The sequence below is a fragment of the Poeciliopsis prolifica genome, unplaced genomic scaffold (assembly GCF_027474105.1).
Source record: "Poeciliopsis prolifica strain line A6 unplaced genomic scaffold, Auburn_PproV2 SCAFFOLD176, whole genome shotgun sequence".
NCBI classification, from domain to species: domain Eukaryota; kingdom Metazoa; phylum Chordata; class Actinopteri; order Cyprinodontiformes; family Poeciliidae; genus Poeciliopsis; species Poeciliopsis prolifica.
This window is the reverse complement of record NW_026562551.1, coordinates 314115-320114: the sequence shown is the minus strand read 5'-3', so window position 1 is coordinate 320114 and position 6000 is coordinate 314115. Positions and strand designations below refer to the sequence as shown.

The window sequence follows — 6000 nt, the reverse complement described above, 5'->3', positions numbered from 1 at the left end:
AGACAGAAGCCCAGGCATGTTGGCATATACCTGGGAACCACTGAACTGACATGTGCACGCCTCCTTCTGGCCCTCTGTCGTGTGCAGTTTTTCTTCAAACATGGACCCATTGGCCCCTTCAGGTGTAGGCAACTCCTCCAAGGTGTGGACCTCCTTCAAGTGTGGGTGAGTGGCTCCTCTCCAAGTATTGAGCCAGAACCTTCCATGCCTGTGTGTCTGTCTCAAATCTCCACTTGTCTCACACTGCTCACTCGTTGGCCATGTGGAACAGAAGCCCTTGGGTCAAATAGACCAAAGTCCCCATGTGACTTTAGGACCCTCACATTCTGGTACCTTAATGGAAGCACAATTAGCAGTCACAGGAGGGCATTGGAGTACAGTGAATTCATTGTCATTTTTATCAGTGAAGAAGATTACTGACTTTTTATAGGGAGAAACTTCCGTCAAAACCGTACTTGGGATAACTGTCTGTGTCCTAGAAATACCTGATTCCTTTGGTAGCCCTTCATTGAAAACCTTGAATCGCTCTTAGTCTGATCCCTCCCCAATGGCAGCCTGCCCTGGGAAGCCTCACTATTGGCTGAACCCCAAGACAAAATCTCCATCTGGGTCATGGGGATACTCAAACCCCTCCACCACGTTAAGGTGGCGATTCTGCGGAGGGGTCACCAGCAGATCGCGATGGATGTTTAATCCAAGGGATCCCCCATCCTGAGCAAGCACAAGGCAACAGTGGAGAGGAAAACTCCCTTTAAAAGGAAGAAACCTCCAGCAGAACCAGGCTCAGGATGAGCAGCCATCTGCCGAGGCTGGCTGGCTTCAAGAGGGCAAAAATAAAAAACACACAAACACAAAACTGTCAACAAACCTTCTGAAAGAAAGACAGATTCAATTACAATATTAGTTTACAATACACATGTTACAAAAGGTAGATCTGGGAAAGTCTATACAATAGATATTAACAGAAAATAGTCTGAACCTGTAGCAGTAAACTACCTCTCACTGGAATCAGTCCCAAAAGAATAACATGAAACAAAGTTAAACTTCAATATTTGTGAAAGAACTTAAAGAATTGTGTTAGTGCATCATTATCTACAAAATCATGTTGCTGTATTCCCATATCCTGGACAGACAATCTTTAATTTGATTAAGAGTATAAGTTTGTGTTTGAATATGTTAATGTTATCATAAAGTTTATGTCGTTATGTTGTCAACCATGCAGCACATACTCACAGCTGAGGAGATTTTGGGCAGACCAATTAACCGAACAGCTAAAGTTTTATTGTGGGAGGAAGCCGGAGCACCCAGAGAGAGGAAGCCACAGAGAGAACCCACAAATCCTACTTTTATTATTTCTGTGGGAGGAAGCCGGAGCACCCAGAGAGAACCCACAAATCCTACTTTTATTATTTCTGTGGGAGGAAGCCGGAGCACCCAGAGAGAACCCACAAATCCTACTTTTATTATTTCTGTGGGAGGAAGCCGGAGCTTCCATAGAGAACCCACACGTGCCAATTTTAAAATGTCTGAGGGAGGAAGCCGGAGCACCCGGAGAAAACCCACAAATCCCACTTTTATTACGTCTGAACCTCTTTCTGAAAGGTAACAGTGCTACTAACTGTGCCATTGTGCTACTTACGGTTGACTGTGAGGACTTTTTGTGAGGAATTAAAATTAATTGTGTAAACATATACAAAAGAGATATATCAAAGGGTAAAAAAATAGTTTTCTCCATATGTCATCCATTTCTCCTCGTCATTTTGCAATTTCTCCATGCACTCTAAAGTTATAGAGGCAGGTGTAGTCCGGATGACCCCAGTTGCTGTTCACCTTTAGAGTCACATGACGGAAGGAACCAACTTTATCGGCCTGTAAGTCAAGAGAGATATAAATTAGGGAGGTTAGATTGATAATCCATAGTTGCAAATAGATGATAGAAACAAAGGAGGTCTGTCTGATGGAAGCCTAGTTCAACTTTCCTTGCTGTAAATACATTTTGCATAGTTTATCTCAAGATAGCGAGGTAATTATACTGATATCTTGCTAACCAGAAAACAAAATGTTTTGTAGTAACACTGGGATTTTGTTGTTTGTTATACAGAGACAATAAAAATTATTGTTTTGTGAAAAGTGTTATGACTTTTTTACATTTTTATTTATTTGTTAAGTACAATTTGCATTTTAAGTGACTTCCTTACAATTGTATGTTGAGCATAATTTACGTGATGATTATTATTTATTTAAATTAACATGATTGTAAATAATTACAAAAGCTACAGTGAAATATATTTAAGTGCGAGGCATGATTTATTTGAATAGAGGAAGTCTTTTATTTTGAAGAATGCTAAACCGGATGTGGTTCTGTATTTCGTCACTGTCTTGCTTCTGTTGATTTTGGTTGCTAGGTAACAAACAGCTGTGATCAGCTGTCACTGTTTTCTCCTCAATAAAAACTGAACAGAAATGTTCAGTAAAAGAAATCCGAGTCTCCGTGTTGATTGAAGAATCTCCCACATCTTAATAATAAGAGGTTGACTTTTTGTATTTTGTTACCGTGATGTAATAAAAGTCTCAATGAGATTTATGCCAAGACAACAATTTTCCTTAATAGATGGCCAAATAAATCTACAGTTTTTTCCATTTGTTCAAGTTAAACACTTTGTATCTCTGTGTTTTGGAATAGTTATGGTTCAATAACAAAGCTTAATGTGGCTGCATTACATTTAGGCACTATTTCTAGACAACTTAACTAATTGATTAATTTTTCAATGCTTTTTATCAGTTACCACTACTCTAAAAGTGCAAGATTAACATACATTTTTATGGTTTAAGTAGAGTTTTTCATTGAAGCCTTTTGAATGAAACAATAATACGGTACTTTATTCAAAGTATGTTTTTAAATTGAATGCTAGTAATACCCAGTGAAGAACCTTATGATTGTATGTTAGAATATATGATCATCATTTCAATATATCAATATTTATAACAGGGTAGGTAAGTCTGGTCTTCTGAGAGAACTGTATTTGGTTAATAAAACATTAATTTGACATATTTACAGGAAGTTTGAAGGTCTGTATTTGGTCTCCATCTTCATCGTATTGGAAAGTTCCCAAATGAGTTTCCTCATCTTCTAAATTCTTCTTTCCCTGAGACAAAATTAGATAAAAATTCAGTTCATTATCTTGTTCTTTCACATATGTGAAAGTTAGTCGGTGTATCAGAAAACATATCACATCCTGAGATAAACAGAAAATTCATTAGTGCAGACAGAAAGTTTGCATGGTTTAGAATGAGATCAAGCAATGTCATATGGAATCAATGCTATCACCTTTTGATGTATACTTAATATATACTATACGTGGCTATATCTATATTACACTTTTGACACTCATTTTATTTGACTTACATATACAGAATTCTTTGGGAGCACTAGAGACAGAGGACGTTGGGGGACACAGTCTTAGCAATGTGACCCAGGGACACATGTCTGATGGTGGCTGGGTGTGAAAGTGAGACGCCCAAACGTCCCTGGAAACCTGGAAAGGCCCAGCATTTTCCAGGTTGCAGACGATTTTTTCCCTGAAAACAGAGAACAAAATTTAAGTGGGGTACCAAGACTAAGAGAAAAGTAAATCATAAAGCCTAATAATATATCACCAAGAAACACCACTTTTATTTTTTTAATGATCTGATCATCATTCAAACCTTAATAACAATGCCTGGGCCAATAGGAGGTCTCTTGAACAATTTCCCAAACCTTCCAACTTCTTTATTGATGTCATAAGCCTCTGAGTCATCTTGTGTAAAATATTTGCTCCTGTACACAAAACACAAAAACAGAAATAATGTGAGTTAGAAAATTTTAATACTGAAAATTTGAAATCTAGTTGATGATCTTATTTGTAATGGCTCGCCTTGAGACTCCAGAGCAAAGTTGGGCCACAGGTCTGCTTGTGGCAGAAGGTAGTCAACCTTCTGCTCCAACAACTCCAGGTTGGAGAGATGTCTTTGATCCTTGCGTCCAAAGATCGTAACCTGTGCACAACATAAAAATTAACAGCTTGTTCTCATGTTTGATCATGATAATTAAATCAGTGTTAAGATTAGGAAGAGAAAGCCTACCATGTCTGTTAGAGTTGTGAGAGACAACTGTGAAGATCGTGAGTGGAAGGAAATAATACAGCAAATACATCCTGATGAACATGAGCAGAAGACAACAGTGAGAAAAAATTTAAAAATACAGACTTTCTGTGACACTTCCAAATTGACTGTTTGTAGGAGATTATTTACCAAAAGTGACGAAGATGAGAAGACAAAGACTGATATATCAAAACCACCCTGCAACAGAGTCATCATCATCTGTCTTTCTCTGTCAATCACATTGTCACCAGAATAATGTGACCTCTCTCTAAATGTGACTGCAGGGTGGTTTTCAGGACGACCTGTTAAGCGCCTCCTTATGGCCCTAGATGAAAAATATACAAGTGAGTTAAAATGTACACTGATCCGCAGATGACTGCATAAAACATATGACTTAATGAAAATTGCTGATTTGATCTACCTGATTGGCGCCTCCCTGTATGAAATAACAGGTTGTCCATCCATATCATAGTATCCGTTGTTTCTCAAACGTTCACTTCTTCTAAGCATGACTGTAAAAAACCAAAGACATGCAAAAGTGGTACATTTTGGTGCAAAGCATGTCCAAAATGTACCAACACAACTCTACAGTAAAAGTCATTTTCCTCGTAAACACTGTAAATTTAAAGATGTAATATATCAAAAACTTCATTTAATGTTGATCAGAACATCATTTAGTTACCTATCAAATCAAATTAATCATTTCATGTGTGAAAATCACCAACCATCCATAAAAATTAAAGAAAAACATTATTTTGCATGTAGAACTCCTTAATATTTTTCTGCTGTTTCAATACTCAGTGAAGTTCGCGTAAATAAAAAAAAGGTACTAAAAACACAAATGAGACGTTTAATGTTTACATCAAAAAGTTACTCAAATTAAACAATTTGATGTTGAGCTAAAAAAACTGATTACTAACAACTTGTCTTGCTCAACTTTTTTTCAACATTGCTGCACACTTCCTTCAAAAAACTGGCACACAAAATGTCATTTTTTTCTTTGCTTCACTAATTTCTAAATAAATACTTACTCGAAAAACTGAAGCTCAGTTCAATTTCTTGAATTTTTTGAAGTAATCTATCCGACGTCTAACTCTTCAAATGGATGAATTCCTGTAGGAACTCGGCTCTTATTGACAAAAGTTCCAAAAGCGCCTGATGACAAGTCAGCTTATGTGACATCAGAATGCTCCACAGAACCTGCCCACAATTCATTTCTGCCTCTTTTAAATTCATTTAAAGCATTTTAAAAATTAAGGTACGAAAAAAAAATTATCTTGTTAAATTAGTCAATCAAATCACTGCTCTAAACAAAATCAAGAAATGTTTACTTCCCTACTGGCATTTACATGCAGTTATTGCACAGTTTTTTAGACATGTTTGATAAAAACATTTCCGTTATTACTGCAGAGCGCTTTCTCTACACCGACACACTGGATTGTACATTTCCTGTTATATATTTACAGTTCAATATGCACGTTATGTACATTTTGACAAAGTTGTGCTACTTAGTTGCACATTATCAAAAAGTTTCTGCTATTCTTGTTATTGTTAGTCCTGTTTTCATATGCACTTCAAAGTTTAGGAACTATTGTGTGAACTTGTATCTAAATGCAGCTATAAAACTGAATAAATGTAACCCCAACTTTCTATATTTGTGTATGCATGATGGAGAAAGGGGAACTATTACATTGCTTATGGCAATGCAACAAAACCAGGGCTTTTTGGGAGGAGGTTAAGAAAATAAGAATTATTTAAAAAGATATTTCAATGGATCCTGCTCAATTAAGAGAGAGACGGACAAACAGCCATGCACAGGACAATCCATGACAAACACAGAAGTCCAGCAACAGTTCACCA

At 36.9% G+C, this 6000-nt stretch overlaps 1 long non-coding RNA gene across 1 annotated transcript; it reads right to left on the bottom strand.

Moving 5' to 3' along the window:
- Positions 1 to 4344: 4344 nt before the first annotated feature.
- LOC129356514 (uncharacterized) lies at positions 4345 to 5255 on the bottom strand. Its single transcript, XR_008605421.1, has 3 exons — positions 5172 to 5255; positions 4562 to 4652; positions 4345 to 4465 (listed from the first exon to the last, which is right to left on the bottom strand). It is a non-coding gene; the product is annotated as an uncharacterized LOC129356514 (long non-coding RNA).
- Positions 5256 to 6000: the final 745 nt, after the last annotated feature.